General features: G+C 42.0%; 1 long non-coding RNA gene across 1 annotated transcript; it reads right to left on the reverse strand.

Annotated features, from left to right (window-relative positions):
* Positions 1–25: 25 nt before the first annotated feature.
* Positions 26–10133, reverse strand: LOC106729198. Its single transcript, XR_001365538.2, has 3 exons — positions 9985–10133; positions 1211–1371; positions 26–485 (listed from the first exon to the last, which is right to left on the reverse strand). It is a non-coding gene; the product is annotated as an uncharacterized LOC106729198 (long non-coding RNA).
* Between the last annotated feature and the right edge of the window lie 8 nt (positions 10134–10141).

Raw genomic sequence — 10141 nt, forward strand, 5'->3', positions numbered from 1 at the left:
TTCAGGGAAGCAGAAACACTACAAGTTCTGGAAAAAGGAATTTATTATAGCAAAGAAACTTAACACAATGGTAGGAGGACCTGGGGAAGTGAAGGACCAGGAGGAAAGTTGGAGATCAGAGAAGAGGTCACCATTTAGTCGATCTGAGAAGCTAAACACATCCAGCATCAGAAAGAGATGGCAAAGCCAAGGCTCGTGGGAGGCCAGTGGGAAGCTGTGCCTCTGGGTAGCAGCTTTGTCAATGTGGATCACAGCCATGCACGTGGCAGTGTTGGGGCCAACATGTCAGTCAACAGGATCATCAGCTGGTAAAAAGAGGCAGGTCTGGAGCAGAGGAGAGTATGGACAAGCTGGACCCCACGGGCATGTCTGCATCCATCCCTCTGTAACCGCTTCTGACCACGACAGCCTGCAGAGGGTAGTGACTGCTCCCTCACCTCCACCTTCCACATCTCATGCAGATTCCTTTTTTGGCCAGCTCCTACCTAGAACCATACAGAGAAGAGGATTTGGGGAAATGTAGATCCCAACTTAGTCACGTTGACACAGTACAAATTATCCTAACCTTTATCCAGATGCCGCACATTGAGAACTTCCTGTAAAGATTCGCCAGTGAGGACAACAATCAGATGCTACAGCACTTGACCGGGTGCTCAGCCGCAGTCTGACCCTGAGCCTCCGGCTGCTCTCCTCGTTGGACAATTTTCCCCACACCCTTCCAAGTTCCCAGCTCCACAGCCCTCCTGTCTTATACCTGAGAGCCCTCCATCCTCCTCCCAAATCTGTAGGCTCAGCCTTGTCACAATTTTTAGGACTGATTCTAACTTTAGAAAAGGAAGATGAGGTATATTTAGTCTAATGCTCAGGGACACAACATAAAATTAAGTTTACCCTGAGATCAGCCATGAGCCTTTTCTGGGGAGGAGGGGTGGTAATTAAATTTTTTTATTTAATGGAGGAACTGGGGATTGGACCCAGGACCTTGTGCACTGCTAAGCATGCACCCTACCTACCACTGAGCTATACCCTCCCCCTTGAGATCAGCTTTGACTTCCTGCTCAGCCTTAGTTTCTGTTAGGTGGCTTCTGCCTTGCTCTTAAAGCCAAAAATGCCATTTTGATGATCTATGGAGCATTCCTTCCAGGCCTCTGAAGGCAGGATGAAGTCCCTGCCTTGCTTTGACTCTCCCCAAACCCCACCCAGCTCCTACCTCTGAACTCCAGTCAGGAATGGTGGCTGCTACCTGCAAACATGCTTTCCCAGTACGAGCTCCTGCAGGTTGGATTTCCACTTGCAGCAAACCCATGATGTGCTTGAGCGATACTCTTCCAAGCCATTTGGAACCCCGACGTTGTACAAGTAACTCTTGTTCTGCAGAATCAAAGGGTCACCTGCTTGCTGGGTGTAGCCTCACGTCACAGAGTCACCTGCTTTCAAAGTTCACTAAAATTTAACTCTCCCTCGTTGGCCAGTTTTGGTGCCAAACTCAAACAGCCTCTTCAATTTTTTGTTTTTGAATCACTATACCACCCTGTTTTTTCTTTGTTTAAACTTCTTTCTCTCTCTTTTTGGTTTTGTGGGGTAAGTAATTAGGTTTGTTTATTGACTGATTTTTAATGGAGGTACTGGGGATTGAACATAGGACCTTGCGCTCTACCACTGAGCTGTACCCTCCCCCTTTAATTTCTTTTATCTCCTGTTTAATCCCTTCCAGCCCAGCACATCTGACTTTAACATTCAGTTACATTTCATTTTCTGACTGAATTTCTCTTCAGTTTAATGCCAGCATCAGCAAGGGGGGAGGGTATAGCTCAGTGGTAGGGTGCGTGCTTAGCATGCATGAAGCCCTGGGTTCAATCCCCAGTATCTCTGTTAAAAAATAAATAAATCAGTAAACCTAATCGCCCCCCCCAACAAAAATTTTTTTAAAGAGAGAGAATTCTAATAACCAACATTAGCAGCTGACTTTCTCTTCCAAAAAATAATAATAATAATAATAATAATAATAATAATAATAATAATACTTGTGGTTATTGTTACTTTTTAATTACCTAAGGAAATTTCCATGTGCCCAGCCGTGAGCGGAGAATCACAGAGTCATGGTAAGATGGAATACCAGTCAGTCCCTCAGTTAGTTCCCACGTGCTCAGGTGTTTAAGGTGCTTGTCCTGGCCAAATGGCTGCATGTCATGGATCTTTGGGGTCACCCAAAAGTATTTTAAGTGGCATCCAAGAATGCCAAAGATGTTCATTTATTACCAGCTCTGTTGCTACCCTCTCTCTGCCCTTGTCATATCAGATGACCCTCATGCTCCTATTTTACTAAGCAACTGCTTATCACTGATTGCCCTGTTCCCCAGATTCCATATTCTGCCTGCCAAACTGGAGAGCCTCCCAGCACCCACACCTGTGGGCTGCAGGTGTGTCAAGTGTCAGGTCCCCACCCCTTCCTGTGTACCATGTTTCTTCAATGCCCTGGACCAGTTTGGTTAGGATGACTGCCATTACCAGTAACACATCGAACACTGGGTGTACTGACTCATGGAAATAGTTTCAAATACCTCTGCTGGCTCCAGGGGAATATATCAAGAGAAAACAAAGGCACCTGTAAGGTATCTGAGATCATTAAATCACCTCTTACAGGCCACCTGTACGCTAACAAGTTGAGCAAGATCATCACTGACCACTTTATGGCCATCAAGTTAGGCGCTAGTTCAAATGTATGATCTAATGGCCCTTTTATGCGCTTACAGCTCACTGGGCTCCTTGTGTAATCATTGTGGAGCTATATTTAAGTCTGTTTTATAGAAGCTGAAGCAGCTTACTTTTATTGCTCTAGGTGATTATGGGTTTTATGATCTTTTCTCTTAGGGTGTATTTTTGACCCTATCTCTAGCTTATTTAGTGCTGAGTTCCTTAGATGCGAGCCCACTGTCCCATTTTAATAGTATTCCTATGAGAAAATGAAATACAGATTTATTTTTTGAATAATCAATGAATATTTTCATTTTTAAATGATCCACTCTGTCAATGAGGAGTCTACCTACCTCTGATTTGTGCTGTGTGTGTGTGTGTGGCCGATAGTGAGGGAGGGGCCAGCGTGGGCTGGATAAGATGCTTGGAGAAGAATCTTTGTTCCAAGACTGATAACTGTGACAAGTTTCCTAGATGGCAGAGAGTAGGAAGCCTGCTGGTTGGGATGACCCTGAGCTAAGTTCTCCCAAAGATTCAATACCTTCAGCTTCCCCTAGGTTTCCTCGCACGGAACTTCAGCTCATGCTTGCTCTTTCTCTGGACAAAATGGAGGTCAGCCATTCCTTCTTTTGCTGACCCTACTTTGGCTAGAGGCCCCAGCCTCTTTTCCCTGAAGCCTCAGCTTCTCCTGAGCACCTGTGGTAGGCCAAATAATGCCTCCCTGGGACATCCATGTCTTAATCCCCAGAACAAGTGAATAAGCTACCTTGCATGGTCCAGGGGACTTGGCAGATGTCAGTAAGTGAAGGATCCTGAGGGGGGAGATTATCTTGGATTATCTATGTGGGCCCAGCATAATCACAAGGGTCCCTTGAGAGAGGGATGCAAAAGGATTAGGGCCAGAAAAGGAGATGTGACAATGAAAGCAGAGGCTGGAGTGATGTGGAGCCATGAGCCAACAAATTCAGGCAGCCTCTAGAAACTGGAAAAGGCAAGGTAACAGTGTCCCCAGAAAGAAAGCAACCTGACCCATATCTTAGCCCAGTAGGACCCATTTTGGACTTCTATCTCCAGAACTGTAAGAGAATAAATTTGTGTTGTCTTATGCCAACACTAAATTTGGGGTGACTTGTTACATCAGCAAGAGGAAACTAATACAGTGCCCCAGCCAGCACTGAGTAGAAGGCAGAGCTGTGCCGCCCAATATGGTAGCCATAGCCATGTGGAGCTAGTGAGCAGGTGGAATGCAGCTAGGCTGAATTGGGATGTGCTGCAAGAATGAAGTACACACGAGATTTTAAGAACTTCATTACTATTTTGGATACACTGGGTTAAATAAAATATATTGTTAAAGTTACTATCACCTAATTATTTTCACTTGTTTATATGTAGCCACTAGAAAAATTAAAGTTACACATGCAACTCGCATTATATTTCTATTGGTCAGTGCTGTTCTACGGGTTTGGATGAATCTCATTGCTGCAGTTTCTGACATAATTACTGTGAAACCTGTGTGAATTGGCCCAGGCCTTCTGCCTCCAGCCCAGATGCTTCTGGTCCCTGGGGAGTAGTCCAGGATGCTGCCAGAAGGGGGACCAGCCCTGAGCTTCCCTGAGCCTCCCTGGCTTAAGTCTGGGTATCCTGCCTGAAGTTTCACAAACTTAAGTTGTATGGCCTGGGGGTGACCTATAACAAAAAGAACACAAAATTAGGTGTGGTCTCTGAGCATCTGTGCACGTGAAGGACCTTGAAGCTTAAGCTTCATTGGCCTTGATAGTAATCTGCCTCTGCTGCCTTTCCCGAATCTCATCTGATGTGGCTCCTTTCTCCTCATTTCTAATCTGCCAGGGATCCCACCCTCCACAGAGCTTTCACTGTTCCTAAGACAACATCCAAAGTGGCCGCCACGGCCCTTAACCCAGACAAAAGGGGCCCAGGCCTTGAGCTTTGGAGGCTCCACAAGTCACAAACACAACAGATAGGTGTATTAAGGAACATAAGAGTGCCCATCACTTGGCATGTGGCATTCAGTGCTCGTCCAGCACCATCCACAAACCTGAAATAACTCTCATGTCTCACGCTATTCAGATCCCGAGAAATTGCTTCGTTATATTTCTGACCCCGTATCTTTGACATAAAAAGGAACTGAGATCAGAGACCGTTGAACATTTGTAAGTTGTGCTGCTGCTAACATAGAGCTAGACTCTGCCTCCAAGTGCAAGGAGGAGGAACCACTTTCCAGAAAAAAGACAAATCAATCAACTTGTCACATCCTTCCTCTCAGCTAGTTTGAATGCAACAGATTCTTGTATAACAAGGTATCATTTCCTAGTGGTGCATGGTTCTGATATTTGCAACAGTTGCAGGTGAGAGCTAAGGGACATTTTGTAACATTAAATAATTCAGATTACTCTTACATTTGTATACATGTAGGTTTAGATGTAGCATTCAGGAAACATGAAATGAATTGGCAACTAGGTGGACAAATATCGTGGCAACTAGGTGCACATTGAATGCTAAAAATGATGAATTTTCATTAAAATTTGAGTAAGATGTAAATTTTCCAAAAATTTAGATGTAAATTTCAGCTTTATTTAAATAATTTTGAAAATGAATGTAAAACCATCCTAGAGACAGAAAATACAAAAGTAGAGCTCAGAGAAGAGAAAGGCTGAAGGAAAAGGAGACAGAAAGCCATCTGCTTGCGGGGGGAGGGCATGGGGGTGGTAGAGTGTGCACTTAGCATGCCCGAGGTCCTGGGTTCAATCCCCAATACCTCGGTTGAAATGAATAAATAAATAAACCTAATTACACCCCCCCCAAAAAAACCCTAAAAATTAAAAAAAAAAAAAGCAAAAAAAAAAAAAAAAGCAGTTTGCTTAAATTTCTACAAACCAGAAACCATGAAAATGAGGAGACTTCAGATGAACATAACCCACAGAAAAAGGCAGACAAGATTTTACAAATTCTTTACTTAATAAAGAGTTTATTACAAATCAAATGAAAATGAGCAACAGCAACAAATCTTCCAAGTCACGTTTTGGAAAGATTAGATGCAGTCCCTACAGCTTTATATTCTCCACTAAGTGAAGACTTTATTGATTCAAACAACGGGAGCACCACCACCACCACCACCACCACCAAAAGAATTATTCACAACAAAATCATAACTCAGGAAGTCAAATGCAATTCTGGCCTGCCAATAGCATATGAAGAAAATTGCATTTATAAAAGGTGCGATTGAATGTGAAAGCCAAAAACCTCTGGAACATTTACTGTGTTTATGGGACAGTGATGCTGAAAAATGGCTGTCCCATTCTTCTGACAGTGTAAAATGTTCCTAGCAAAATGCAATCCCATTCAAATTAATGATTGCCCTTTTCCATTGCATGAACACAGCAGAATTAAATTTAATGTTTCATTTTACAGCCAAATTATTTTATGGAGGGGAGGTAATTTAGGTTTGTTTGTTTTTGTTTGTTTGTTTAAACAGAGGTACTGGGAATTGAACCCAGGACCTTGTGCATGCTAGGCATGCACTCTATCACCAAGCTATACCCTTCCCCCTACAGCAAAATTATTTTGGATGGGGAAGGAAGTTGTAGAAATAGCTTTTGTATGTTTTTATATCCTAGGTCCAAAAGCAATATTTTGTTACTACTGTGACAGAGCTTTACAACCAAATCTCCTGATCAGTTTTGGCCAATTAAGATGTTTGTGTCTGGAAACACTTAGGTTCTTGACAGAATGAAACATCTCTTGTACACAAAAATATATGTATGTACCAACGACAATTTTTTTACAAGGGGGAATAAGCAGCAAAACAAAACTAATATTCAGCAGAGACAAATGATGTTCTTATATGATGTATGATGTTCTTATAAAATAGTATGTGTCCAATATTTAATCAGGCATAATGATGCTTTTTGTGGCAGTGGCAGCTCAATCTTTATAGAAAACAGTGGAAACTTTCTAGGTTTCATAGAAATTATTTTAAAATGTGATGCAAAAATGTTCAGTGTGTAATATAGGCTAAAAATGCATCAAATGATCACTATATAGTGACAGAATGAACTCAAAATGAGATTATTAATTTAATGTGTTTTAAAATAAGAAAAGTCATACACAACATATGTAGAAGTAAATTTTACTTAGTTTACTTAGAATACATTACACAGCTTTTTTGTTTTTTAAACAGTTTAATTTTCTTTTTTGGGGGGTAATTAGATTTATTTATTTGTTTGTTTGTTTGTTTATTTACTTATTTAATGAATGGAGGTACTAGGGATTGAACCCAGGACCCTGTGTGTGCTAAGCAGGTGCTCTGCTACTGAACTATAACCTCCCTCCTTTTACTTAGAATATATTACAAAATAGAATCAAAAGTATTACATTTCTTTTTCTTTGTTATTATAAAAGTGATGTATTTCAAAAGTCATAGAAAACAAGTAATGTATGTTATATAGATTGATGAACCACCAGAAAGAAAAAAAAAAACAAGGAAATCAAAATTAATATCCATTGCAATGCTAATTAAATTCAGTTATCTTTGTTATTTTACTGGCTTTAGGTCATATTAAAAACCACAGCTTTATGGGTGTTTGTTGATTTTGTTGTCATGAAAGTTTTTTGTTGTGTTCTGATGGAGTTGTATTTGTTAAGATACAGAGTTAGATCATATTTTACTTAACTGCTATTTTGATTCTAAACTTTCAATTTTTTAGATTTATGATACATGGGTCTATTTGTGCCCTTATCTGGTCCCAACAAATGTTAGGTGTAGGGCCATTTGCCACCCACAAGACCTGGCTTTCTCATGTCATATCACTTGCCACCATATCAATTTGCCAAGGCCCAGTCACACCAGTTCCTAGCTTTTCCTCCAACCCACCTAGTTTCTGATGTAATCAGCAGGTCTCAGGACCAAGCATACACGTGTAACTACAGTAAAAGTCCCAAGAGGGTAAAACATAGCAAACCAAGCATGTGCGAGGAGCAGCCTCACAGACGAATACTTTTCCCAGCTGATGAAATGACCCTGTTTCTTTGTCCCACCCTCTGGACTCCCAGACAGCCAGTATTTGGAACTGTGAGTTCCAGTCCCATGGGAAGTGAAGACAGATTTCAGTTGATACTAATCTTCCTCACTCAAATCCCAATTACGTAAATACCACCGGTTTATGTGGACTCGCGTGACTGTGGAATTAGGGAAGTCATGTGTTGATTATTCAAATCATTGATCTGCTAGATGACTTAGACCCCTGCCTCCGCCCCCCGCCCCCACCGTCCCTAACCTCTAAGCTGCTTTCCCCATTCACCAGCCACTCTGTTGTGGGATACAATCTCTTTCCAATTGTTGGAGCAGTACATTTGTTGGTCCAAAAAATAAAAACTAAGTCCATGTGGATGAACACTCTGGGTTCAGTCATCAGTGGTTTAGAGGATGTCCTCCTGTTTTATACCACCGTTCCTTTCTGTTATCCCAGATCCTTAAGAGTGGCTGCAAAGAGAAGATTTTAGTGGCAAGCTGCGCCCACATCCAGATAAGCGACAGACTGCCCCGGGCTCTTTGGTGTCCAGGAAAGCCTCGAGTCTGTGTGGTAGGATTTCCCTGAGAGCAGTGCTCCCATTCATCAAAGCAAACCAACAACAAATAAAATAGAACAATTGAAACCTGCCAGAGTAGATGGTACCTCATCCATTCCACAGCATCTGGTCATGCAGCTTTGCTAGGTCTTCCAGAAAAATCACTCACTGTTTCTCTTTCCTTTAGAGTGGTATGTTGTTTGTTTGTTTGTTTTTTATTCCGTAAGCAGTGGCTATGTATTGTACAAACCAGAGGAATTACAGCTAGGCAAAATAGTACACAGCCAACTGCACATGAGCAAAGGAAAATATAATAAAACAAAAATCACCTGTAGTTCTACCCACACTATCATTACTAAACTCTGATGTATATTCTTCCATGTGTGTGTGTGTTTGTGTGTGTATTTTAAGAAAAATGAGATCATGTTGTAAATGCTATTTTGGCAATCTGCCTTTTTAATCTATAATGAATGGTTTTTCATGGCTTCAAATTTTCTGCATTATTATTAATTATTATTATTATTATTATTATTATTATTATTATTATTATTATTATTATTATTATTATTATATGAATTCTTAATAGAGGGTAGCTACTTCTGTGTGCCACATACTATGCTAAGCACTTCCCTTATGTCATTTAATCATTTCTGTGACCCTGGGAGGTAAGTATCATTATCCCCATTTCACAGATTAGGAAATTAAGTCTCAGAGAGACTGAGTAACTTAAAATACACCACAGGTTTTGTAAATGGCATAGCAGATTGGAGCCCAGTTCTCTCTGCTGACAGAGCGCAGGTTTTTAACCAAGGCGGTAATACTTCTGATAAGCATCATTGACCGTTCTAATAATCTTCTAGTTAGAAACATGGATAGATTGACAAGTGATGTATAGATCAGGTAATTGACAATCAAAAGATACACAGAAACATTTGTAAGTATAGCCAAGCATATTATCATACACAAGGATGTGAGTGGGTGTCTGTAGACACACACACAAACACACACACACACACACACACACACACACACACACACACACACACAGAGAGAGAGAGAGAGAGAGAGAGAGAGAGAGAGAGAGAGAGAGAGAGAGAACAATATAATCCAGGATCAAAAGAAGGAAAAACAGAAGAGAGAGTGCAGTCAGAGGAAGTGGCATAGAGAGGGTTTTCATTCTTTCCCTGGACGAGCTGTGTACGTCTCTGAGAAGTGGAAAGTACCCTTTAGTTTCCTTTTACCCTTATAACCGGCCACTCCCTGGTCACCTTTGGTAGCTCCCTTTGCAGCTGTGGGTGTTTCCCAAGGAAGACTACACTCCTTTCTTTCATTTTCTCCCTTAGGTTTCTCAGGGCTCCGAATAGCCTGCTGCTTATCATTAAATGACCTTCAAATCCATGTCTAGCTCTCCCCTTTATCCAGAGTGAGGCTTCTGCAGCTCCACACACCTGTGACTCCTCTACATGCACACCCTAGTCATTTCAAAGCCAAGATGCAGGGCTCAACTCTCCCCTCCAAACTCCCTTCTCCTTCCTGGTCCCTCCATTTCTGTCAGTGGCATGATTACGCTCCCACCTTCCAGGCTCCAATCTCGGGCTCATCTTTAATTACTCCCCTTCCCCAGCCTTGCTGAGAGAAGCAAGCCCTGGACATTCCTGGGGCCTGAATTCCTGGTACCAGGTGTCAACCCGGGGTCGCACATACCAACAGGGTTCCATCTGGGTGTGTCCGGCCCACCACACAAAGGGAAGAGAGAGCCTGGAGAATAGATCATCTGTTCTGGCCTGGCTCAGCACCCCTTCTTCTGGTGAAGGAACTGTCTGGCCATCTGGGGGAAACATGCCACCTACAGGTTCATTTC

The sequence above is a fragment of the Camelus ferus genome, chromosome 16 (assembly GCF_009834535.1).
Source record: "Camelus ferus isolate YT-003-E chromosome 16, BCGSAC_Cfer_1.0, whole genome shotgun sequence".
NCBI lineage: Eukaryota > Metazoa > Chordata > Mammalia > Artiodactyla > Camelidae > Camelus > Camelus ferus.